Source organism: Macaca nemestrina, chromosome 7 (assembly GCF_043159975.1).
Source record: "Macaca nemestrina isolate mMacNem1 chromosome 7, mMacNem.hap1, whole genome shotgun sequence".
NCBI lineage: Eukaryota > Metazoa > Chordata > Mammalia > Primates > Cercopithecidae > Macaca > Macaca nemestrina.
This window is the reverse complement of record NC_092131.1, coordinates 157,309,482-157,326,916: the sequence shown is the minus strand read 5'-3', so window position 1 is coordinate 157,326,916 and position 17,435 is coordinate 157,309,482. Positions and strand designations below refer to the sequence as shown.

Here is a 17,435-nt window from a genome sequence, read left to right as displayed (position 1 = left end):
CAATATTAACCTTAAATGTAAACGGGCTAAATGCCCCAATTAAAAGACACACACTAGCAAATTGGATAAAAAGTCAACACCCTGCCAGGCAAGGTGGCTCACGCCTGTAATCCTAGCACTTTGGGAAGCCAAGGCAGGCGGATCATGAGGTCAAGAGATTAAGACCATCCTGTCCAACATGGTGAAACCCTGTCTCTACTAAAAATACAAAAAATTAGCTGGGCATGGTGGCACATGCGTGTAATCCCAGCTACTTGGCAGGCTGAGGCAGGAGAATTGCTTGAACCTGGGAGACAGAGGTTGCAGTGAGCCAAGATTGTGCCTTTGCACTCCAGCCTGGGCAACAGAGCGAGACTCCTCACTCTGTCTCAAAAAAAAAAAAAAAAAAAAAAAAAAGTCAAGACCCATCAGTGTGCTGTATTCAGGAGACCCATCTCGCATGCAAAGACACACATAGGTTCAAAATAAAGGGATGGAGGAATATTTACCAAGGAAATGGAAAGCAAATAAAGCAGGGGTTGCAATCCTAGTCTCTGATAAATCAGACTTTAAACCAATGAAGATCAAAAGAGACAAAGAAGGGCATTACATAATGGTAAAGGAATCAATGCAGCAAGAAGAGCTAACTATCCTAAATATATATGCACCCAATACAGGAACACCCAGATTCATAAAGCAAGCTCTTAGAGACCTACAAAGAGATGTAGACTCCCACACAATAATAGTGGGAGACTTTAACACTCCATTGTCAATATTAGATCAACGAGACAGAAAATTAACAAGGATATTCAGGACTTGAACTCAGCTCTGGACCAAGTGGACTTAATAGACATCTACAGAACTCTTCACCCCAAATTAACAGAATGTACATTCTTCTCAGCACCACATTGCACTTCTTCTAAAATTGACCACATAATTGGAAGTGAAACCCTCCTCAGCAAATGCAAAAGAATGGAAATCATAACAAACAGTCTCTCAGACCACAGTGCAATGAAATTAGAACTCAGGATTAAGAAACTCAAAACCACACAACTACATGGAAACTGAACAACGTGCTCCTGAGTGACTACTGGGTAAATAACGATATTAAGGCAGAAATAAAGAAGTCTTTGAAACCAATGAGAACAAAGACACAACGTACCAGAATCTCTGGGCCACATTTAAAGCAGTGTTTAGAGGGAAATTTATAGAACTAAATGCCTACAAGAGAAAGTAGGAAAGATCTAAAATCAACACCCTAACATCACAATTAAAAGAACTAGAGAAACAAGAGCAAACAAATTCAAAAGCTAGCAGAAGACAAGAAATAACTAAGATCAGAGCAAAACTGAAGGAGATAGAGACAGAAAAACCCTTCAAAAAATCAGTGAATCCAGGAGCTGGTTTTTTGAAAAGATCAATAAAATAGATAGACCACTAGCCAGACTAATAAAGAAGAAAAGAGAGACACAATAAAAAATGATAAAGGGGATATCACCACTGATCCCACAAAAATACAAACTACCATCAGAGAATACTATAAGCACCTCTATGCAAATAAACTAGAAAATCTAGAAGAAATGGATAAATCCCTAGACACATACACCCTCCCAAGACTAAACCTGGAAGAAGCTGAATCCCTGAATAGACCAATAACAAGTTCTGAAATTGAAGCAGTAATGAATAGCCTACTAATCAAAAAAGTCCAGGACCAGATGGACTCACAGCCGAATTCTACCAGAGGTATAATGAGGAACTTGTACCATTCCTTCTGCAACTATTCCAAACAATAGAAAAAGAGAGAATCCTCCCTAACTCATTTTATGAGGCCAGCATCATCGTGATACCAAAACCTGGCAGAGACACAACAAAAAAAGAAAATTTCAAAGGCCAATATCTCTGATGAACATTGATGTGAAAATCTTCAATAAAATACTGGCAGACCAAATCCAGCAGCACATCAAAAAGCTTATCCATCACGATCAATTCAGCTTCATCCCTGGGATGCAAGGCTAGTTCGACATACGCAAATCAGTTAATGTAATCCATCACATAAACAGAACCAATGACAAAAACCACATGATCATCTCAATAGATGCAGAAAAGGCCTTTGACAAAATTCAACACCCCTTCATGCTAAAAACTCTCAATAAACTAGGTATTGAGGAATGTATCTCAAAATAATAGGAGCTATTTATGACAAACCCACAGCCAATATCATACTGAATGGGCAAAAACTGGAAGCATTCCCCTTGAAAACCAGCACAAGACAAGGATGCCTTCTCTCACCACTCCTATTCAACATAGTTTTGGAAGTTCTGGCCAGGGCAATCAGGCAAGAGAGAGAAATAAAGGGTATTCAAATAGGAAGAGAGGAAGTCAAATTGTCTCTGTTTGCAGATAACATGATTGTATATTTAGAAAACCCCATTGTCTCAGCCCCAAATCTCCTTAAGCTGATAAGCAATTTCAGCAAAGTCTCAGGATACACAATCAATGTGCAAAAATCACAAGCATTGCTATACACCAATAATAGACAAACAGAGACCCAAATCATGAGTGAACTCCCAGTCACAAATGCTACAAAGAGAATTAAATACCTGGGAATCCAATTTACAAGGGATGTGAAGGACCTCTTCAAGGAGAGCTACAAACCACTGCTCAAGGAAATAAGAGAGGACACAAACAAATGGAAAATCATTCCATGTTCAGGGATAGGAAGAATCAGTATCATGAAAATGACCAAAGTAATTTATAGATTCAATGCTATCCCCATCAAGCTACCATTGACTTTCTTCGCAGAATTAGAAAAAACTACTTTAAATTTCATATGGAACCAAAAAAGAGGCAAGTCAATCCTAAGCACAAAAAAACAGAGCTGGAGGCATCATGCTCCCTGACTTCAAACTATACTACAAGGCTACAGTAACCAGAACAGCATGGTACTGGTACCAAAACAGATATATAGACCAATGGAACTGAACAGAGGCCTCAGAAATAACACTACACATCTACAACCATCTGATCTTTGACAAACCTGAGAAAAATAAGCAGTGGGGGAAAGGATTCCCTATTTAATAAATGGTGTTGGGAAGACTGGCTATCCATATGCAGAAAACTGAAACTGGACCCCTTCCTTGTACTTTATATACAAAAATTAACTCAAGATGGATTAAATACTTAAATGTAAGATCGAATTTAAATAAAAGCACTAGAAGAAAACCTAGGCAATAGCATTCAGGACATAGGCATGGGCAAAGACTCCATGACTAAAACAACAAAAGCAATGGCAACAGAAGCCAAAATTGACAAATGGGATCTAATTAAACTAAAGAGCTTCTGCACAGCAAAAGAAACTGTCATCAGAGTGGACGGGCAACCTACAGAATGGGAGAAAAATATTGCAATCTATCCATCTGACAAAGGGCTAATATCCAGAATCTACAAAGAACTTAAACAAATTTACAAGAATAAAACAAACAACCCCATCAAAAAGTGGGTGAAGGATATGAACAGACACTTCTCAAAAGAAGACATTTATGCAGCCAACAAACATATGAAAAAAAGTTCATCATCACTGGTCATTAGAGAAATGGAAATCAAAACCACAATGAGATACCATCTCATGCCAGTTAGAATGGCGATCATTAAAAAGTCAGGAAACAACAGATGCTGGAGAGGATGTGGAGAAATAAGAATACTTTTACACTGTTGGTAGAAATGTAAATTAGTTCAACCATTGTGGAAGACAGTGTGGTGATTCCTCAAGGATCTTGAATCAGAAGTACCATTTGACCCAGCAGTCCCATTCCTGGGTATATACCCAAAGGGTTATAAATAATTCTACTATAAAGACACATGCACAGGTATGTTTACTGCAGCATTGTTCACAATAGCGAAGACTTGGAACCAACCCAAATGCCCATCAATGATAGCCTGGATAAGGAAAATGTGGCACATATACACCATGGAATACTATGCAGCCATTAAAAAGGATGAGTTCATGTCCTTTGCAGGGACATGGATGAAGCTGGACACCATCATTCTTAGCAAACTAACACAACAGAAAACCAAACACTGCATGTTCTCACTTATAAGTGGGACTTGAACAATGAGAATACATGGACACAGGGCGGGGAACATCACACACTAGGGCCTGTTGTGGGGTGGGGGACTAGGGGAGGGATAGCATTAGGAGAAATACCTAATGTAGATGACTGGTTGATGGGTGCAGCAAACCACCATGGCATGTGTATACCTGTGTAACAAACCTGCACGTTCTGCACAAGTATCCCAGAACTTAAAGTATAATAATAAAAAAGAAATCTCAAAACTACTAAAAGAAAATATGTGAATGTTGGCCAAGCATGGTGTCTCACGCCTGTAATCCCAGCACTTTGTGAGGCTGAGGCGGGCGGATCACCTGAGGTCGGAAGTTCGAGACTAGCCTGACCAACATGGAGAAACCCCATCTCTACTAAAAATACAAAAAATAGCCATCCCGGTACTTTGGGAGGCCAAGGCAGGTGGATCACTTGAGGTCAGGAGTTCGAGACCAGCCTCACCAACATAGCAAAAACCCAACTCTACTGAAAAACAAGTTATGGGTATGGTGGCATATTCCTGTAATCCCAGTTACTTGGGAGGCTGAGGCACAAGAATTGCTTGAACCCGGGAGGCGGAGGTTGCAGTGAGCTGAGAACACGGCACCACTGCACTCCATCCAGCTTGAGCCATAGAGTGAGACTCTGTCTCAAATAAATAAATAAAATAAAAAAATATATAAAGTAAAGCTGGGCATGGTGGTGCGTACCTGTAGTACCATCTACTCAGGAGGCTAAGACAAGGCCAGCCTAGGCAACATAAAGAGACTCTGTCTCAAATAAATAGATAAATAAATAAGATACAAAGTAAAACAAGGAGATACAATTGGTGATAATGACCAGCTGGGGAAGAGTGTGGGGAGATAACTATCTTCCTTATTTTATAAAGGGAGGGTAACCTGGTACAAAGACTCTGGAGGCAGTTTCACAGTGTATAGGCTGAATTATAATAGGGAAAACCTGCGAACATCCTCAATACAGGATTAGGTAAAAATGTATGGCATGTTTATATAATGAAATACTGTGAACACATGAAAAAACAATATAGATCTCTATTATAGAAATAGATATACTGTCCATGATAAATGGTTAAATAAAACGCAGTTTGCAGAGAAATCTCTGCACAATGATTGCATCTTTGTAGACATATATATTCATATTCATATCTGTATATGGATAGACAAAGAATAAACAATGCACTAGCAGTGGTTATGTCTGGTTTATAGAATAACAGGTAATTTAAATGGTTATCTTTATCCTTACCTATATTGTCTGAAGTTTTCATAATGGCCATGAATTTTATAATTAGAAAAAATAAAGCTATGTGGATAAGGTTTGTAAAAGAGCAAACAAAAAATACCCCAAAGACAAACAAAAAGAAAAAAAAAAACCCAGCTCTGTTGGCACCTGCATCACAGTCTAAAGGATAAAGTTCACATTCTTTACCTTGACACTAAGGTCTTCTGCAGGCTCTTCCTGATAGGGCTAATTTCTGGTATCGTAATCTATTTATAGCCTATAACCAGAGCCTATCAGCTCACCAGAGGAGGAACTTTCCCCAGTGCTGAGGAGCTAGCAGGCACTCAGTAAAGAATCCTTGAGTGACTGTGGTGAACACTGAGATCAGATGGAGAGGTTGGGGCCAGGTTGTGGAGGCATTTAGGCCAGGCTAAGAAGAAGAAAGCCAAAACTTTGGGATATCTTTGTCTTGGGGGCTGGAGGCCCCTCCTGTTACTCTTATTCCTCTTCAACACTGGCAACAGCAGGTAGAGCAGGAGTGGTCTGGCCCATTTGGAGCCTGGCATCTGAGAAATGGCCCAGAAATGGCAGCACTGGCAGGACTCAGGCCTGTGATTCTCATGTGATGTGCTGGGCCCGCATCACTGGGGCTAACTCAGCTCGGTTTGTGGCAGTGATAGGAGGGGTAGACTAGGGCTCCTGACCAAACCAGGCTTCAGCAAAACTCGTACCTTCCTCAACTATGGAGCTGATGATAACCTGCCTCCAACATGAGTGTGCTCAGAATGCTCTGTGTGGCCAGAGCCTAGTTAACCAATAGGTAAACTTGACTTGGAAGAGACAAATATTTATAATGAATTAAGCTCCTAGAAACCAAGGCCAAAATGTCCGTGATTCTGGAAAAAGGAGAAGAACTAATTTTCTATTGCTGCTGTAACAAATTTCCAAAAACTTGGTGGCTTAAGAAAACAGTTTATCATCTTGTATTTCTGTAGCTCAGAAGTCCAACACAAATTTCATGTGGCTAAAAACCAAGGTGGCAGCAGAGCAGCATTCCTTTCTGGAGACTTTATGGGAGAACTCATGTCTTTGGCTTTTCCTCCTTCTAGAGGCCGCCTGCATCCCTTGATTCATGGCCTGTTCCTTCATCTCCAAAGCCAGCTTGTGGCATCTCTGACCCTTCTTCTGCAGTCACATCTCCCTCTGACTACTGTCAGGAAAAGTTCTCTGCTTTTAAGGACCTCTGTGATTACACTGGGCGTACCCAAATAATTCCTGATAATCTCCTTGTTTAAAGGTCCTCAACCTTAATTACATCTGCAAAGTCCCTTATACCATGTAAAGTAATCTTTCCTCAGGTTCTGGGGCATTATTTTGCCTACCACAAGGCATGATATAGAGAAAAGTCCAAAAAAGTTTTTTTTTGTTGTTGTTTTTTTTTTTTTTTGAGACAGAGTCTTGCTCTGTCTCCTAGGCTGGAGCACGATGGCGTGATCTCAGCTCACTGCAACCTCAACTCACTTCAGTCGAACTTCAAGCGGTTTCCTGCCTCAGCCTCCCAAGTAGCTGGGATTACAGGCATGTGCCACCATGCCCAGCTAGGTTTTGTATTTTTAGTAGAAACAGGGTTTCACCATGTTGGCCAGGCTGGTCTCGAACTCCTGACCTCAGGTGATCTGCCATCCTTGGCCTCCCACGGTGCTGGATTTACAGGTGTGATCCACCACAACCAGCCTAAAAATGTTAATAATTAGAAGCCAGTTCTGTATCAAATGACATGGAAAATATCAATATTTTATTACATTAAGATAAGCAAATTCAATGAATATACATACAAAATAATCCCAATTTTGTGGAACCCTTCCTTTCCCCCTACTAAACTCTGAGTTATGTGCTGACTGAGCCACCTCCTGCCTGTCATGGCCTGGTTTCTGGGGATAGATGGTGGAACCCACCTCACCCACTCACACTTGCAGAATGTTGGATGAGCAGAGGGGCAGTCCCACCTCAGGTTTTGCTGTCAGTGGTCATTAAATAGATTTTTGGCTAATTTGACATACGATAAATTGTCTTTTAGCAAACTCATTTGTGGCAAGTTGATCCACAGTTAAAACAAAAATAGTAATGATGATAAGAAATAATGAAATAAAAACAGTCACAGCTTTTTCCTCTCTGAAGTCCCCTCTCTGTCATTAGAGAGAGAGCTGTTTTCCTTTTTATTTTGCCTATTAAACTTCTGCTCCTAAACTCCCTGTGTGTGTCTGTCTCCTAAATTTTCCTGGCATGAGACGACAAACCCTGAGTATTTACCCCAGTCAACATAGCCACTTCTTATTGAGGACCTCATCCAGGATACCAAAGTACAGCATTCATCGAAACGAGTTAAGGAAACTTACAAGCTTTTGCCTACATTTTACACTAACCCTGCTTATTCCTGTGAATCAAGTGATGACCTGCAACTTGGAAGAAACGAAAAGGGATGGCAACATCTGGTGGAGGCAAACCACTGTTACGACCCATTGGAATGGCTGACAGCAATCAAACTCCAAATGGTGCTGCAGACAGAACCAAGCATGGACATGCCTATCTTCCGAGGACCCTTAGATCAACCCCAGGAGGAGCCTTAGCTGCTGTTGCCCATACAATGCCCCTTTTCAGCATGAAGTGGCCAGAAAGAGTCATCATCCAACACCCCCTAAAAGCAGTTAGGGAGACCATACTGGTCAACATGGTGAAACCCGGTCTCTACTAAAAGTACAAAAAAATTAGCTGGGCTTGTTGGCACATGCCTGTAGTCCCAGCTACTTGGGAGGCTGAGGCAGCAGAATCACTTGAACTCGGGTGGTGGAGGTTGCAGTGAGCCGAGATCGCACCATTGCACTCCAGCCAGGTGACAGAGCAAGACTCTGTCTCAAAAAAAAAAAAAAAAAAAAAAAAAAGGCAGTTAGGGTTGCCACTCCAGAGGGGGGAATGATACAGGAGTTAAGAAGAAATTAATTAGGGTATAGAGGTTTTCCTTTTAATGAAAAGCAGCCCCAAATTATTTTCCTTTCTAACAAAGAGCAGCCTGTAAAATTGAGCTGCAGACATAGATGCCCACAGTTGTGCCAATCATGTTCAAGATGGTGGCTCCATCTTCCCTTCTCTCTGTCAGCCACTTGTACAGTATGGACAGACGAGATGGAGCCGGCCAAGGGGAAGTTCATCTGCATAGTAAGATTAGGGTGGGCTGGCCAGCCTTCCTGCCATGCTCTGTAAATGTCATACCCAATGGAACCAATCTGTGAGCCCTGCGTAAATCAGACACTGCCTCCTAAAGCCTGACTATAAAATCCGGGGCATCGGCTGCCAGCCAGCCTTTTCCTCAGAAGTTCCCTCTCTCTCACTAGAGAGAGAGCTATTTTCTTTTCTCTTTCTTTTGCTTATTAAACCTCGACTCCTAAACTCAAAACAAAAACACACACAGTCACAAGCCCACCAAGTTCTGTTTACTCCTGTGGCCTTGCCTGCTCCTTCTGTGTCAATGATGGATCTGTGGACACCTCTCTTACCATTTTGTGCTGTTTATTTTGTTTTAAATTTCTGATTCTTTACCAAATAATTCTTCCTGGTTTCCTCACAGTTGTTTTAGGGGAAGAGTACTCTCTGAGAGCACCTGATTGGAAGCAGGTCTAATAGTGTCGGGGGCAGCCAGAAAGGACCCCACACTAACTGGCCAGAGGCAAGTGTCAGCTCCACAAGCTGCAAAGCAGGAAGCTATGAGTGAGAAGAATTTGTCAAAAGGGAAAAAGAATATTTGGAGGAGAATGTTTGTTTTTAATAGCGCTGCACGGAATTCAAGGCAAAATAGAAAATATCCAGGTTAGAATTCCACAGTTTTAAGTAGGAACTGAGATGAAGAGCCAAGTACTGTACCTACAAGGGAAAACATCCCTAAAGGAGGCTATGCCAGTAATTTAGTAACTGCGTATAATTTTCTCCAGGGGAAATTCTGGGTCTGTCCTACTACTGCCACACAATTAAGAGATTTTGGCTTCAACATTTACCTAATCCATTTCTGCATCCAAGCTGACAGGTGATGCTACCTCTGATTCCTTTTATGCTTTTAGTGGGCTTATAATTAAGGATGAATAATACATTTAAAACTATGGTTATTACTGGGAGAGGATTTGGGAGAAATTAGGATTTTTATATTTCTGTACTTGATTTTTTGTATCAAGTTTATATAATTTTCCCAGTAAAAATAAATTGGCATCTGATAGACTGCAATGGTTACACACAAGCCTGTGAGACAGGTTCTCTGCCCACCGGATACTTTAACTCTCAACTTTTGTCTTTCCATTCATTCTCCTTCAAATAAAGATAATAGTACTTGCCTCATACGGATCTTGGGAGATTTTTTCCCCCTCCAAGGTATGGTGTCTGACTTAGTAACTGCCAATTAAAAAAAAATCTCCCTTTTTGTGTTCTGTTTGTTTTGGGCCTGTTGCCCATTATGCAACAGCTCTCAAATCTGAAAAGTCAGGCTGAACATCTTAGGTAGTTGCTCACAAATTAATTATTGGGCTGATTTTAATTACACATTGGAATCTCCTGGTGGGCAGGGTCTGGCGTCTTCTGCTTTGAATTCCTTATAAGTACTTACATTTGCCACAAAGCCCTCACTCAACCAAAATTTGCTGAATTTAAAAGAATTAACACATAAGATTGAAGATTTTGAGTTCCAAAACAGATTTAACCAGGAGGTACTTTGGAGCAGGCAGCAATCTTCAAACTCCTTAAATTATACCATTTAACAATGGTTTTGTTTTAACTCTCTCCTCCTCCTCCTGTCTTCTTTTTCTCCTCCTCCTGTCTTCTTTTTCTCCTCCTCCTTCTTCTTCCTCTTCCTCCTCCTCCCTTTTCTTCTTTCTTCTTCCTCCTACTCACCGTACTTCCTTCTTTTTCTTTCTTCTTCCTCCTTCTTTTCCCTCCTTCTTCTTCCTTCTTCTCCTTTTTGACGAATCAAGTGAAGCAGTGAAAGTGGAGAAGGAACAAAGAAATCTGTGACTGTGATGAATTAGTTGTAAACACCACTGTACTTGGACCAACCTTAATTTTCTTCTTTATAGTTTTTAGTATGATCCAATTTTCCATCATGTGCATATATTACTTTTATAAATGGAAAACAGCAAATGTCAGTTTAAAAAAATAACATGACACATCTTGGTGCTGGTTGCTCTGTATCTACTTCCCCTCACCTTCTCATTTGCTTCTATTCTTGCCTTGGTCTCCAAAGCCTCCCAATTACTTCTTATGGATCCCTTCTCGGAAAGTGCCCAGAGTTATTTTCTAGCAGAAAGATTGAGGCCTTTGGAATCCACCAGACCAAGATTTGAATCCCAGCTCAGTGAAATCATGGGAAGTATCTTACCTCTCTGCATCTCAGTCTCCTTATCTGTAAAGGAAATAACACCTACCTTCTAGATTGTTGTGTAGTTTGGGTCAGCAGCTTTCCCACTTTATTTATTTTTTATTATTATTTTAAAAAATTGAGATGGGGCTCTTGCTATGTTACCTAGGCTGGTCACGAACTCATGGGCTCAAGTGATCCTTCTGCTTCAGCCTCCTAAGTAGCTGGGTCTACAGGTGCATTCCAGCATGCCTGGCTTTGTCCTTTTGTTTAATTTTAAAAAATTTTTTATTTTCTCTCTTTAAATTTTTTTAATTTTAATTTTAATTTTATTTTTAATTTTCATGGGTATATAGTGGGTGTGTGTATATATATATATATGAAGTACATGAGATATTTTGATACAGGTATAATAATCACATCAGGGAAAATGGTGTATCCCTTACCCCAAGCATTTATCCTTTCTTTGTGCTACAAATAATCCAATTATACCCTTTTAGTTATTTTTACTATACAATAAAGTGTTGACACTAGTCACCCTGTTGTGCTATCAAATACCAGATCTTATTCATTCTATCTAATTATATTTTTGTATCCATTAACCATTTCTCCTGCTCCCTCCCCCCACTACTCTTCCCAGCCTCTGGTAACCATTATTCTACTCTCTATTTCCATGAATTCAGTTGCTTTAATTTTTAGCTCCCACAAAGAAGAACATGCAAACTTTGTCTTTCTATGCCTGGCTTACTTTACTTAACATAATGACCTCCAGTTCCATCCATATTGTTGCAAATGATAAGAATTCACCCTTTATGATGGCCAAACACACTCCATTGTATATGTGTACCACATGTTCTTTATCCATTCATCTGTTGATGGACACTTAGGTTGCTTCCAAATCTTGACTATTTTGAATAGTGCTGCAATAAACATGAAAATGCAGATATCTCTTTGATATACTGATTTTCTTTCTTTTGAGTATATACCTAGGAGTAGGATTGCTGGATCATATGGTAGCTCTATTTTTAGTTTTTTGAGGAACCTCCAAGCTGTTCTCCATAGTGGGTATACTAATTTCCATTCCCACCAACAGTGTATGAGGGTTCCCCTTTTCTCCACATCCTCACCAGCATTCGTTATTGTCTGTCTTTTGGATAAAAACCATTTTAATGAGGGTGAAGTGCTATCTCATTGTAGTTTTGATTTGCATTTGTCTGATGATCAATGATGGTGAGCACCTTCTCAAATACCTGTTTGCCATTTGTATGTCTTCTTTTGAGAAATGCCTATTCAGATCTTTTGCCCATTTAAAAAATTGGATTAGTAGATTTTTTCCTATAGAGTTGTTTGAGCTCATTATATATTTTTATTATTAATCCTTGTGAGATGGATTTGTTTGTAAATATTTGCTCCCATTCTGTGGGCTGTCTCTTCTCTTTGTTGTTTGTTTCCTTTGCTTTGCAGAAGCTTTTAAGGGTATTACTCAATAAATTTTTGCCCAGTCTAATATCCTGGAGAGTTTCCCCAGTGTTTTCTTTTAGCAGTTTCATAGCTTGAGGTCTTAGATTTAAGCCTTTTTATTTTCTGGGACTGGGTCTTACTGTGTCACCCAGGCTATAGTGCAGTAGTTTCAGCTGACTACAACTTCCGCCTCCCAGCTTAAAGCGATTCCCATGCCCCAGTCTCCTGAGTAGCTGGGATTACAGGTGTGCATCAGCATGCCCAGCTAATTTTTTGTATTTTTAGTAGAGACAGGGTTTTACCATGTTGGCCAGGCCGGTCTCAAACTCCTGGTCAAGTGATCCACCCACCTTGGCCTCCCAAAGTGCCAGGATTACAGGTGTGAGCCACCATGCCCAGCCAGATTTAAGTTTTTATTCCATTTTTCTTTGAGTTTTGTATATGGCGAGAGATAGTGGTCTAGTTTCATTCTTCTGCATATGGATATCCAGTTTTCCCAGCACCATTTACTGAAGAGAGTGTCCTTTCTCCAATGTAGGTTTTTGACAACTTTGTTGAAAATAAGTTTACTGTAAATGTATGGATTTGTTTCTGGGTTCTCTATTATGTTTCATCAGTTTATGTGTCTGTTTTTATGCCAGTATCATGCTCTTTGGGTTACTATAGCTTTGTAGTATAATTTGAAGTCAGATAATGTGATTCTTCCAGTTTTGTTCTTTTTGCTTAAGATAGTTTTGGCTGTTCTGGATCTTTTGTGGTTCCATATAAATTTTAGGATTTTTTTTTTCCATTTCTGTGAAGAATGTAATTGGTATTTTGATAGGGTTTACATTGAATCTGTAGATTGCTTTAGGTAGTATGGATATTTTAACATATTGAGTCTCCCAATCCATGAACATGGAATATCTTTCCATTTTTTTGTGTCCTCTTCAATTTCTTTCATCAGTGTTTTATAGTTATCATTGTAGAGATCTTTTACTTCTTGGTTAAGAAGGTATTTAACATTAGATATTTAATATTATTTATAAAACAAATGATTATATGTTGATTTTCTTTTTCTTTTTTTTTCTTTTTTTCTTTTTTTTGAGATGGAGCCTCACTTTGTCACCCAGGCTGGAGTGTAGTGGCGTGATCTTGGCTCATGGCAACCTCTGCCTCCTGGGTTCAAGTGATTCTTCTGCCTCAGCCTCCCGAGTAACTGAGACTACAGGTATGTGCCACCACACCCGGCTAATTTTTGTATTTTTAGTAGAGACGGGGTTTCACCATGTTGGCCACACTGGTCTTGAACTCCTGACCTCAAGTGATCTGCCCACCTCAGCCTCCCAAAGTGCTGGGATTATAGCCATGAGCCACCACGCCTGGCCTGTATGTTGACTTTGTATCCTCCAACTTTACTGAATTTGTTTATCAGTTCTAATAGTTTTTTGGTGGAGTCTTTAGGTTTTTCCAAATACAAGATCATATCATCTGCAAATAAGGATAATTTGACTTCTTCCTTTCCAGTTTGGATGCTCTTTATTTCTTTCTCTTGTCTGATTGCTCTAGCTAGGACTTCCAGTACTATTTTGAATAATAGTGGCAAAAGTGGGCATCTTTGTCATGTTCCAGATCTTTGAGAAAAGGATTTAGGTTTTCCCTTAATTCACTATGATACTAACTGTAGGTTTGTCTTTTATTGTGTTGAGCTTTTATTGTGTTGAGGTACGTTCCTTATGTGCCCAGTTTTTGAGGGGTTTTTAATCATGAAGGGATGTTGAATTTTATCAACTGTTTTTTCAGCATCAATTGAAATGATCATATGGTTTTTGCCCTTCATTCTGTTGATATGATATATCACATTGATTGATTTATGTATGTTGAACCATCCTTGCGTCTCTGGGATGCTTGGATGCATGATGAATAATTTTTTTTTCCATTGGAAAGATACTGCAGATGAGATGAATAATCACTTTAATGTGTTGTTGAATTCAGTGTGCTAGTATGTTGCTGAGGATTTTTGCATCAGGGATATTTGCCTGTAGTTTTTTTTTTTTTTTTAATGTGCCTGTCTAGTTTTGGCATCAAGGTAATACCGGCCACGTAGAATGAGTTTGAAAACACTCCCTCTTCCTCTATTTTTCAGAATAGTTTGAGTAGGGTTGGTGTTTTGGTTCTTTCTTGCATTGCTATAAAGAAATAACTGAGGCTGGGCATGGTGGCTCATGCCTGTAATCCCAGCACTTTGGGAGGCTGAGGCAGGCAGATCACTTGAGGCCAGGAGTTTGAGACCAGCCTGGCTAACATGGTGAAACCCCATCTCTACTAAAAATATGAAAATTAGCCAGGTATGATGGTGCACACCTGTTCTTTTAGCTAGTCAGGAAGCTGAGGCACAAGAATTGCTTGAACCCAGGGGACAGAGGTTGCAGTGAGCTGAGATTGCACCACTGCCCTCCAGACTGGGTGACAGAGTGAGACCCTGTCTCCAAAAAAAAAAAAAAAAAAAAAAAGAGAGAGAGAGAAAAATACATGAGGCTGGAAAATTTACAAAGAAAAGAGTTTTAATTGGCTTATGGTTCTGTAAGCTGTATAAACATGGTATGGTGCTGGCCTCTGCTCAGCTACTGGGGAGACCTCAGGGAGCTTTTACTCATGGCAGAAGGGTGCCAGGCACTTCACATGGTAAGAGTGGGAACAAGAGGTGGTGAGGGGAGGTGTCACATTTTACCAACAACCAAATCTCTCAAGAATGCACTCACTATCACAAGGACAGCACCAAGCCATGAGGGATCTGCCCCCATGACCTAAACACCTATCACCAGGCCCCACCTCCAATACTAGGGATTACAATTCAACATGAGATTTGGGTAGGGACCTATATTGAAACTATATCAGTTGGTATTAGTTATTCTTCATATATTTAGTAACGTTTAGCAGTGCAGCCATAGAGTCCTGAGCTTTTATTTGTTACTTGTTATTCGTCTGTTCTGGTTTTGGATTTCTTCAAGGTTCAATCTTGGTAGGTTGTATGTACCTCGGAATTTATCCATTTCTTCTAGGTTTTCCAATTTATTGGCATGTAGTTGCTCATAGTAGACTCTAATGATCCTTTGAATTTCTGTGATATTGGTTGTAATGTCTCCTTTTTCATCTCTGATTTTATTTATATGAATCTTCTCTCCTTTTTTTCTTAGTGAATCTGGCTAAAGATTTTTGGTTTTTGTCTTTAAAAAAACTACTTTTCTTTTTGTTGATCTTTTGTATTGTTTTCTTCATTTCAATTTCATTTGCTCTCATCTTTATTATTTCTTTTCTTCTATTAATTTTGGGTTTGGCTTGCTCTTGCTTTTCTAGTTCTTTGAAATGCATCATTATGTTGTTTATTTGAAGTTTTTCTGTTTTTTTTTTTTTTTTTTTTTTTTTTTTTATGTAGGTGCTTATGGATATAGACTTTCTTCTTATTACTGCCTTTTCTGTATCCCATAGGTTTTGGTATGTTGTGTTTCCATTATCATTTATTTCCAGAATTTAAAAAAATGTCCTTCTTAATTTCTTTGTTGACCCACAGCCATGTAGGAGCATACTGTTTAATTTCCATGTATTTGTATAGTTTCAAAAATTCCTCTTGTTATTGATTTCTAGTTTTTTTCCATTGTGGTCAGAGAAGATAATTGATATAATTTCAATGTTTTAAGACTTATTTTGTGACCTAACATATGGTCTATCCTTGAGAATGATCCATGTGCTGAGGGGAAGAATGGGTATTCTGTAGCCATTGGATAAAATGTTCTGTAAATATCTATTATATTTGACCAGGCATGGTGGCTCACACCTGTAACCCCAGCACTCTGGGAGGCCAAGGTGGGCAGATCATGAGGTCACGAGATCACCATCCTGGCTAACATGGTGAAGCCCCGTCTCTACTAAAAATACAAAAAATTAGCCAGGCATAGTGGTGGGCACCTGTAGTCCTAGCTACTCGGGAGGCTGAGGCAGAATGGTGTGAACCTGGGAGGTGGTGCTTGCAGTGAGCTGAGATTGCACCACTGCACTCCAGCCTGGGCAACAGAGCAAGACTCCATCTCGGAAAAAAAAAAATCTATTAGAGTCATTTGATCAATAGTGCAGATTAAGTCTGATGTTTCTTTGTTGATTTTTGGTCTGGATGATCTGTCCAATGCTGAAAGTGGGGTGTTGAAGTCTCCAGCTATTATTGTACTGGGGCCTCTCTCTTTAGCTCTAATAATATTTACTTTATATATCTGGGTGCTCCAGTTGGAGTGCATATATTTTTACAATTGTTACATACTGTTGCCAAATTAACCTCTTTTCATTATATAATGACCTTCTTTGTCTCTTTTTATAGTTTTTGTCTTGAAATCTATTTTGTCTGATGTAAGCATAGCTATTCATCATCCTTTTTGGTTTCCATTGGAATGGAATATATTTTTCCATCCCTTTATTTTAGTCTATGTGTGTCTTTATGGGTGAAGTGTGCTTCTTGTAGGCAACAAATCACTGGGTCTTGCTTTTTTTTTTTTTTTAAATCCATTCAGCTACTCTATGTCTCTTGAATGGAGAGTTTAGTCTGTTTAGATTCAATGTTATTATTGATAAATAAGGACTTACTCTTGCCATTTTGCTGTTTTCTAGTTGTTTTGTGGTCCTCTGTTCCCTCCTTCTTTCCTTCCTGTCTTCCTTTCTGTGAAGGTGATTTTCTCTGGTAGTATTTAAAAATTTCTTGCTTTTTATTTTTTGTATATCTGTTGTATGTTGTTCTAGGGATTTTTTTTTTTTTTTTTTTGAGATGGGGGTCTCACTTTGTCACCCAGGCTGGAGTGCAGTGGTGCAATCTTGGCTTACTGCAACCTCTGCCTTTCAGGCTCAAGTGATCCACCTACCTCAGCCTCCCAAGTAGTTGGGACCACAGGTGACTGTCACTATGCCTGGCTAATTTTTTTTTTTTTTTTTTTTTTGTAGAGACAAATACTTTTATAGAGACAGTACTTTCACTGTGTTTTCCAGGCTAGTTTCAAACTCCTGAGCTCAAGCCATCTGCCTGCTTCGGCCTCCCAAAGTGCTAGGATTACAGGTGGGAGCCACCACTCCTGGCCCCTGTTGTATGCTTTTTAATTTCAGGTTACCACAAGGCTTGTATTTAATATTTTATATCCCATTATTTCATTTTATTATTTTTTGGCATATTCACAACATAACCCATTATTTTAAACCAATGACAACTTACCACTGATCACATAAATAAAGAAGCAAAGAAAAAA

At 39.4% G+C, this 17,435-nt stretch overlaps 1 protein-coding gene across 1 annotated transcript in view; it reads right to left on the bottom strand.

Moving 5' to 3' along the window:
• LOC105491188 (PAT1 homolog 2) overlaps positions 1-17,435 on the bottom strand; it is a 46,376-nt gene that overhangs the window by 21,610 nt on the left and 7,331 nt on the right. The gene's annotated exons all lie outside the window — the stretch shown is intronic.